This window comes from Mytilus edulis, chromosome 11, assembly GCF_963676685.1.
Source record: "Mytilus edulis chromosome 11, xbMytEdul2.2, whole genome shotgun sequence".
Lineage (NCBI taxonomy): Eukaryota > Metazoa > Mollusca > Bivalvia > Mytilida > Mytilidae > Mytilus > Mytilus edulis.
In genome coordinates, this window is record NC_092354.1 from 32049345 (window position 1) to 32059926 (window position 10582).

At 33.3% G+C, this 10582-nt stretch overlaps 1 long non-coding RNA gene across 2 annotated transcripts; it reads left to right on the plus strand.

Moving 5' to 3' along the window:
• The first annotated feature begins 1707 nt into the window (after positions 1 to 1707).
• LOC139495486 (uncharacterized) lies at positions 1708 to 6396 on the plus strand. Of its 2 annotated transcripts, XR_011657359.1 has the most exons (4): positions 1708 to 2154; positions 2359 to 2497; positions 4933 to 5032; positions 6050 to 6396. It is a non-coding gene; the product is annotated as an uncharacterized lncRNA (long non-coding RNA). The 2 variants fall into 2 exon arrangements; XR_011657358.1 differs by lacking the exon at positions 1708 to 2154 and having other exon boundaries at positions 2271 to 2497; positions 6050 to 6394.
• The last annotated feature ends 4186 nt before the right edge of the window (positions 6397 to 10582 follow it).

Genomic DNA, 10582 nt, shown 5'->3' on the forward strand with positions numbered 1-10582 from the left:
ACGGGAAAGTTTTCAGCTAAATCGAGATAAATATGGCACGATTTTAACCTGTTCATTTTCATTTTGATTTTGGAAGGACCAGGTCGCCATCACATTTGGGCATTTTATTTCAAGCAAATGGAGGTAAGATAAGAAACAATTTATTAAATGAAATCTCGCCGCGATATAGCCTTGTTGTGCTCATGTGGCGTTAAACAAACAACAATCAATCAATCTTTAAGTTATTGTTGTAAACAAACTTCTATAAAAAGGCTTTTACACGTGTCTGCCGTAGTATACACACGTTAGGGGAATTAAGTTTTTGGTGCATAAAAAACCCAACCCTTTTTCCCCAGCTGTGAAAGTATAATGGTCGCTTTAAAAAATAATCAGGTTTGACTATAAATTAACATAGGGTGTCACGAAATTTACGTTGAAGAGAGCCAGTCGAGTTCTAATTTTTTTAATTCACAGTTGCGGCAAAATAAGATCCTTTGATGTTTTAACTCTGAGACACCACAAATTCATTTGAACTATATAGACCCCTCCCCCCTATATAAAGTTCCAATGACTGTTCTTGTGACTATTGTTACTTTGAAGTTTTCAGTGAGAAAAAAAATCTCGTGCAGTACTAAAAAAATGACGGGGCAGATTAATTATTGTTCGGTTAATATAAAAAAGAAGATGTGGTGTAATTGCCAATGAGACAACTCTTCACAAGAGACCAAATGACACAGAAATTAACAACTAGAATAGGTCACCGTACGACCTTTAACAATGATCAAAGCCCATACCGCAATGTTTTTGTATGTGCAATACACAGTACAAAGACGACAAATTTTATCAGTGTTTCGGCTGTTTTCTGTTCTTTAGTCAGGTTGTTGTCTCTTTGACACATTCCCAATTTCCATTCTCAGATTAAGTAAACAAAAATTTCCCTCTATGATATATATAAAAAAGAAGATTTGGTGTAATTGCCAATGAGACAACTCTAAACAAGAGACCAAATGACACAGAAATTAACAACTATAGGTAACCGTACGGCCTTCAACAATGAGCAAAGCCCATACCGCATAGTCAGCTATAAAAGGCCCCGAAATAACAAATGTAAAACAATTCAAACGAGAAAACTAACGGCCAAATTAATGTACAAATAAATGAACGAAAAACAAATACATGTAACACAGCAACAAACGACAACCACTGAATTACAGGCTCCTGACTTGGGACAGGCACATACATACATAATGTGGCGGGGTTAAACATGTTAGCGGGATCCCAACCCTCCCCCTAACCTGGGACAGTGGTGAAACAGTACAACATAAGAACGAAAGAACATGACACAGAAATTACCAATTATAGGTCACCGTACGCGTACGGTACAAAACCAATACCGCATAGTCAGCTATAAAAGGCCCTAAATGACAAATGTAACATATGAACAAAACATAAATATGTAACACAACAACAAACGACAACCACTGAATTACAGGCTCCTGACTTAGGACAGGCACATACATACATTATGTGGCGGGGTTAAACATGTTAGCGGGATCCCAACCCTCCCCCTAACCTTGGACAGTGGTGTAACAGTTCAACATATAGGAACTATAAAAATCAGTTGAAAAAGGCTTAACACATCAGATGGATAGAAATACATCTAACAAAAACAGAGTGGCTCAGCACTTATACATCCCAACAACAAAAAGACTATTAGGGAATATTGTCCCTTGTACACTCACAAGCTCGTGCAATAATATTAAATTCTACTCCGGACAATTCCCCAATATTCATACAATAACCCTACATAATATAGGATTCGTTTTCTGAGACAAGTGCCTGTGCCGCCATATATACATGTCTGGATCACAGGGGCCGGTAACATACTGTTTGAAAAAAAAATGTTTACACTGATATGTAATAATACGTATTATTATACTTTACTATAGTAACCACTATAATAAAATAACCTTCACAAATAACCCCTCTTTCCCGCGGGTAACTGCGCATAGGCAGAATAACTGTTAGGGAAAATGCACGTTGTCAAAATAACCCCATATTTCCCGCGGGCAACTGCGCGTATGCAAAATAACTGTGTGGGAATGAGCGCGTAGGCAAAATAACTCATTTGGTGGCAATTTGCACGACGTCTTTCAAATAACAACTTAACGTTCAGTTCAGTATAATAATACAGTTATGGCCTTTAGAAAAGTTAATATCCAAAATTATTAAATCTCGAAAAAGATTATTTTCCCTCGGTCCTACGGACCTCGAGGAAAATAACTCTTTTCTCGATTTAATAATTTTGGATATTAAAACTTTTGATGAAGGCCATAATTGTATATTATTACATATCAGTGTAATTTTTTTTTCAAACAGTATGTTACCGGCCCCTATGATATGGATCATGTGGATGATCGTACCTGGGGACAGTCAATACAGATCGTTTCATTCCCCTTTCACCGAATATTCCTCTGTGAGTTCCATCAAATGCGCTACAGTAGATATGTATAATCAGGTATATTTTAGTTACTATAAAAATAACAAAATAAATAACATATGTATATAAATTGAATATCCGAATATTTTGTTTTGTGAAGGAGGGCGCACAAGAGAATATATATATATATATATATATAGTAGTATGATTTCTGTCTTTGGGGGCCACGGGGGGTAACTTCGATTTTATTTGGTAGGAGTGTGCCATTTTTGCCATTAAAAACTGTACCCATTCTTATATAGCATACACTGAAATTGGGAAAAAACGAATGTAAGGAAAAAAATCACAGGAAAAAAGTCACATACAAAAAAATCAGGGATAAAAAGTCAGAGGAAAAAAAGTCACAACTTTATTTTGAGATATTTTGTCTGCTTTTTCTTACAAAACTTATTTTATTTAAATTTCTTTTTGATTTTATTAATAAATAAGATGTTGTTCAACTTTGTATTCTTTTGTAAAGGGAAAAATTATCTTAAACTGAATAATTATAGCTCTTTATCATTTAAGCATTGTGATAAAGATTGAACTGAATTTTCTGCAATATAAACACTTGAAACTGCTTGAGAGAGGGAATTTATTTGCATCCCAAAAAATACAGAATAAGAAAAAAAGAATCACATGTAAAGAGAATAAATAATAATACATTGTGGCCTTTACATGTAGATGATTTCCAACCTTTTGAAATGAAGAAATACAAAAATTCTATTTCAATCTTTAAACAAAACTTATACACATGTAGACAACTTCAATGGGAAAAAAACAATTCACCTGTACAGGTAAAGTACTGATGCAGGATAACATTTACACACCTTTTAAATAAATAGATAAAAAATAATGAAACTGATTAGCTTGACCACCAGTCCATGGTTTAAGACCCCAATAAATGGCCAACATCCCAGGTTTTATGACCCCTCAAATAAATGGTCACCATTTGATGCGACTATAGCAGATGTTGACCATATACTAAGAGTTTGTTCCAGGTTGTACTCTGGGTTGTACTGTAAGAGGGAGGTAGGGGGTCTCAAGAATTTTTTGGGATGAGTTTTTTATTTTCACTTTTTGCGTGGTGGTTTATTTTTTGTGCACACGACCATTTATTTTCAACCTCATTTAAAACTAATTCCCCTCTTGTCATGCCAGATTATTTTTTTCCTGACAATTGGGCTCAAGTTATTAGGGCCCCGCCAAAGGCGGGTCGCCCTATAGTGATCAGTCCGTCTGTCCGTCGTACCGTCCGTCCGTCCATAACAAAATCTTGTCCGCTCCATATCTTGAAAACCGTTATTTTTTCAAAGTTTATACTTCACATTTATATTGACCAACACCAGAGGGTGTGTCATAATGTATGTTCAACTTTGTAGGTCAAAGGTCAAGGACAAAAACTTAGGTTTTAGTATAGAACCCCATGTCCTATGGGAAAGATCCTGTCCGCTCCATATCTCAAGAACTGTTATGATTTCAAAATTATACTTCACATGTATATTGACCAATACCAGAGAGTGTGTCATAATGTATGTTCAACTGTGTAGGTCAAAGGTCAAGGTCAAATACTTAGGTTTTGGTATAGAACCCCATGTCCTATGGGAAAGATCCTGTCCGCTCCATATCTTGAGAACCATTATGATTTCAAAGTTTATACTTAACATGTATATTAACCAACACAAGAGTTGTGTCATAATGTTTGTTCAAATTTGTAGGTCAACGGTCAAGGTCAAAAATTTAGATTTTATTATGGAACCCCATGACCTATGGGAAAGATCCTGTCCGCTCCATACCTTGAGAACCATTAGGATAAGTTTGTACTTGACATGTTTATTAAGCAACAATTTTGTAGGTCAAAGGTCAAGGTAAAACACTTACAGTTGGGAATCCCGTGTCCTAGGATAAAGATTGTGTCTGTTATTGACAGCGGGCCCACAGTGATGGCTCCCAATGGCCATCTCACTGATATCTAGTTATTTTCAGCTTTTTTCAGGACAAGTTATTTATTATACAAAATCCTCCTGGCACTCAACATGGTCGTCCCCTTAAATAGTGTTTGAAGGTAGAATTTGCTAGATATTTTAATTTTTCTAATTTTGCCTTTTATAAAGAACTTCTAATATGAAGCCTACATACTTTTAAGCATTTTATCAAATTACTTTGAACTCATTTTCAACTTAGTAAAAAAGCTTGAAAAGTTGTATCCCTGTGTTTAAAAGTAATAAAAACTTTTTAAATGCATTTTTAGCTCACCTAGCCTAAAAGGCCATGTGATCTTATGCCATCACTTGGCGTCGTCTGTCATCCGTTGTCCGTCGTCGTAAACTATTTCAAAGATCTTGGATCTTCTCTGAATCGCATTTATCCATACTCATAGTTGACTAAAGACTATATTATCATACAAAAATCACGTTTCTATACATAGAAGTCCATACATAAAGTATACCTGAGTTTGATTGCATTTTTTTAAGGACACAGAGAAGACAAAAATACCGTTAAAGATTTTTACGCATGACAGGAGGATAAGAAAAGGTGTATTTGCCTCTTCATTTGCAGATATGGTCAATAAATGTAAGTTTATACTGCTATGGTTTGAATTTGAATAGTAATAATAAACAAAACAAGAAGCTGGACATCCAGGGTGATGTATTGCCATCAACTTTGTCCTCTGTCCAACTGTCTCATCTGTTGCAAATTTTCCTTTAAAGAATTCTTCTTTTGTGAAACCTCTGAGTCCATTAAAAATACCTAAATGTAAAAATGCCCTACCCTACTAGTGAGGCTACCTAGCTAGAAAATAGCTGCCTACTCAAAATCTTTTATTGTCCTGATGTGAAAAAGTACACAATGCTTATTACCATTAAACACAGATCAGGTTCGAAATTGGAGAGTGTCACTTTAACTGTTACTGAGTTATGCCCCTTTTTAACATAAAAATTGCTAAATCTGTGGTTTCCAATCTCTAACGTTCTGTAGTTTGCCTCAACCAAATATTATGAAACTTACATACAATGCTTATTACCATAATACACAGATCAAGTAGTGCCACTTCTATCGTTCTTGGGTTATACCCACTTATAAACATAAAAATAGCTATAACTTTTAAGTTTCCGATCTCTAACTTAAGTTTGCTTCAATCAAATATTATGAAACTTATACACAATACTCATTATCATAACACACAGATAACGTTCCAAATATGTCAGTGTCAAATTTACTGGTTGGTTAGTTATGCCCCTTTATAAACATAAAAAAAACAAAAACAAATATATTTACATGTGGGGGCATCTGTGGCCAATGGACACATTCTTCCATTTTTTACAACTCTGTTAGAAAGAAAAAGGACACAATATATATAAAGATTGTCTTAAATTCTAATGAAACAATTATCAAAATCCATCTAGGATAAAGATTGTTCATGAAGTAAGTAAATTGGTAGGAGCAACACAGGTCCTGTAGCAGTCTGTCAAAATTAAATTACTAAATATTAAATGAGCATGTCATTTGTTTAATTTTTGGAATTGGGATCATTTGCTGTAATTTACATAATATAATCACATTTATATGAATAAAGTCATTTCTTTTTAGGTAAGGAAAAGTTTACTATTGCAGAGGGCAACCATATAACATTTGTTCTAAATGAAGATGGTGTGGAAATAGATGACGAATTTTTTTCAACTCTCACACCAAACACAATCCTCATGATTTTGAACGAGGGTGAAACATGGAACAAGCAGTTTGGTATGATTTTTAAGTTTTGTTGTAAATTTGCATCAAGATGGTTAAAAGGTTCAAAATGGATGTTATAATTGCTTCCAATGTGCTTAATTATAGCATGGAGTTGTTGTAAAGATGAACAAACACTAAAAGCATCCAATTCTTTATTTTGTACGACCATAAACAAATGTCCTTAGCATTGTTGATAGACTTAGGGGATAACATTATTGTATTGTATTTTAACATCAATTCTCTATAAGAATCAACCAACAGGTGGCCACCAAAAAAAATTGAGAAAACTTGAAAATGTATTTTTCCATGCAATATAGTTGTGTTATCACTAGAAATAAAGAAGAAAATTTGATTCTATCATGATTGCTTTGTTGTTGCTAGGGACAAATTTTACCTTAGCAACCAGCTAAAAAATTTTACTCAAAACTGATATTCTAAATATGGTCAAACTATTTTTTAATTGCAATTAAGGTTAAAAACAGATAATCAGTGATGAACAACATGGTATTATTCGTAATAAAACATACAGATACTTTGATATTTGTGAAATCTTAACTAAGTATACATGACACAAAGTCAGGTCTAAACCGATAAGTTTAATTTGGCCGAAAATGGGCATGTTTTGACCCTTAAATATTTTTTTGCAGAATTGTAGACCATAAAGGACTTTAACTTCATTTGGAATCACCTTTTATTTACACATTTATTTAGAAAAATATTGCTAAAAAAGGTATCACAACCCCCCTTTTTCACACAAACATGATGTTATTATTCACACACTGTTTCACAGAGATCTGTAATTCACCAAATATTACTTCATGCTACTAACATTAATGAATTAATGTTTTAATTGTTGCATTAGTATGGGACTCTGGCCTAAGACAATGATATATTGCTAAATTTTAAAGGGCAGGCGGGCCAATGGTCGCCCTTAAAAGACCAGTATGTCCATCCTTGCCTATGTCCATAACACATCATGTCCACACGTATAATTACAAATTTTATACATTGCATATATATTTATTCCCACTAGAAAATGTTTTTTAATGTATGTACAACTCTGTGGATCAAAGGTGAAGGTCTAAAACTTCGATCAGATAAGAAGAATGAAACTAAATTACTGCATTTATGTTGCGATTAAACGTCGAGGGTTTTCATTAATGTCCATTTTCAGATTTTTAGTTTATTACCGTTATTTGTAAACATAAAATTTGTAATCAATTCTAATAGGTATTGATTGCGTTTTTAAGAATGTGATAGGGGGTAACCTGGTATATCCAGCTTAAAAATGAGCCCCAAATACCCTATGTTACAATTAAACTTTGGGGTATTTAAAAAATTTCAAGTTTTAAGCAATTTTGGTTAAAAAATATACTTTTACCTCCAAAATAACAAAAAATGACTACCAAGATTAGTGTAGCAATTTTAGTATATATATGATAGTGGGAAATTTCAGCTGTAAAATGAGCCAAAAAAACATTATGTTGCAATTAAACTTAGAGGAATTTCATAAATTTCCGGTTTTCAGCGATTTTGGGTGAAAAACCATACTTTTACCCCAAAAATAACCAAAATAAAAGACAACTTGGCTAAATGGGGATTTTTACTATGTGATAGTAGGCACTGCCATCTTAAAAAAAAGCCCAAAATACATTATGTTGCCATTTTTTCTTTGTTCGGTCAGCTTTGGCATAAATTGACAGGACAGAAAGGATTGTTTTTGCCTGTAGGGCGTTATTAATAAGCACCATGTAGTTGGTTTCAGGGGTATTTACCCAAAAAAATGTTTTGGTGAATTTGATAAGAAAACAACCTTTTCTTCATTTTTCATAATGATATTTGAGGGGAATTCTGCATTTGCAGTTAATCCCATATTCAAAATTATCAAAATTCAACTATTTCTTCAGTTAGAAAAATATAGAGAACGGGCCTTAAATCTTATAATTAGACAGAAAATTTTATCAAATATGGTTTTAAGGATATATTACACCAATATTATCCACAACCCAACTTCTGTCGAGGAATTTCTTGTTTGTTTTAATTGTCTGATTTTATTCCTCAAATAGGTCAATTACTAGAATATATGCAAAAATACCTTTGAAACCAAGGAAAGTCTTGTTACCATGGCAACGAGACCACAGGGATGAAAATTTTGGTCAGATTCATGACCTTATTTATGGTTGAATACTTTAATTTGAACCCAAAAAGTATAATAATGAAAAAAAACTGTGTAACAAACTGCATTTCCAAGATTGCATTATCTTTTGCATGATTCGCTAAAACCAGAACAGTTGGTGAAGAAGATCTTTACAACGGTTGGTTGCCATCACAAGAAGTTCAGAGAGTTCAATATGTCAGTGCTACATAAGATTGAATGTTTGGTATTGAAAGAGTCGGGTGTTTATATTTTTATTTTCCATTTTGTTGATGGAGAAACAGCTTTACATGATGCTGCTCAGTTTGGACAGATTGAAACAACAAAATTGTTAATAGATCAAGGATGCAGTCCTTGGGTGAAATCAAAACAGGTAACATTCAGTTTTATTATATTAGATAGGTAGATATTTTATTCTCTAAAAACTAAATACAGGTCTACAGAGAAATAAATACAGGTATACAGAGAAAGTACAATTACAATATAAATACAAATACAATAGTTGAGGGTAAACAGATGCAGATAATATATAATAAAGTACAACTTTATGATGGAATACCTGTATAATAAACAGGTTAAACTAAACATGATGAAATCAGTCTGTGCTTAACGTTTACATGGATGGACTAACCTTTTCATTTATACATAAATGAATGAACACAGTTTTCTTAAAACTGATTGTGTTTTTATTGGGGGATAGCCTAGGCTATATGTCAATAAATGGATACAGTGCTGTAAATTATGCATTAATAAGTGAGTCTCCTGTCCTCAGTGAAATACTTTAAATTGTAATATAAAACAAATTTTTGACCTTAAAAGTCATATAGAAAAAAATGGAAAGATTTGAAAACATAGATGGACTGAAAATTCACAAAACTTGCTACTTAAAGCTCTAACATCAGCGCATATTAAAACTATATATTAAATTTTGAATTCAATGAGTATGAGGGAAATCAGAAAGTGGTTGATGGTGCAACTGAAAATTTAACTAATATTTTTGAAAATATCTCTGAGATAACTTGTAAAATCTTGAGGTCAGGTGAAGGTGATCCTTCAGCTGAAGTATTATTTCTATCAACAAATGATCAGAAAAAATGATAGCAGCTGATCCATTATTAATTGCACTAACAGATTCTTTCTTTCAACAAGGCTGAGACAACAACTGTTATCCATAATATCAAAGGATAAAAGCTTTGATTTAGTGTCCATGCTCATCCCAGGCTTGACTAGATATCGGTAATATATGTCACGGTATCATGAAGAATCTGAAGGATGTGGGATGCCTATATTAGTCAAGGATACCAAAAAACAAGATTGATGAAGGAACTTTGGAAAACTGTAAAGGCTTTATTACATCAAGTCACATTGTTAAGGATCTCCCATTTGGTGAAAAAAATTTAAAACTTTCCACTGGAGAAATCATAAAAACTCCAAATGTCATCCGAGCCATTGCTCCATCTAGCATAATTTGACAATACAAACAGTACTGTGAGGAAGAAAACATCGTGTCCCTTGGTAAAAAAATGACACTTTAAATAATTTTGAATACGGTTAAATGTGACTTAGAATATTAATGTTCCTGCAAATCCGTCCATTTCACCAGGTGTCCATCTGTCTGTCCGTTATAAAGTTATATAGTTTTTTTTAAATGCTGTAAAATGAAGTACTTTTTACAGTACTTTACTATTATTGGCCTTACTAACAGGTTTTTGTTTCTAACCAGTTTTTACTGTGGCATGAATGTACTATAAACACAAAATGTTAAGTTAAAATATATAATAAAATGGCTATTTTTTCAGGTAAAAAGAAAAAGTTGGCCACACTTTCTTTAGAAAAAGACTGTAATGACCTTCAGCCATGGATAAAAGATAATTGTCAACCATCTTTACTGGTATTCCATTCTGAACCACATCATAAATGTACATGATGGGCATGGTGATGAATTTCCAGCATGTCAGCATGGGCCTTTAGAGGGCAGATAAAGGCACAAGAAATGGCTTAAACCAGGTACTGATGATTCTTAATAACGATTTGTAAAGTTAAGGGCATTCAACACAAGAGCCTTGACTCATGTTTGTTTTCATGACATTTTTATATGTAATGTGTGGCTATTCTCAGCTGTTTATATGCCCCGGTCGTAAGGGAATGACATTAAGTTTTGCCCTATTCTGTCTGTACACTCCAAAATTGGTTTCAGTTTTTAGTTTGCTTCACCAATTGCTATAAAACTCATATAA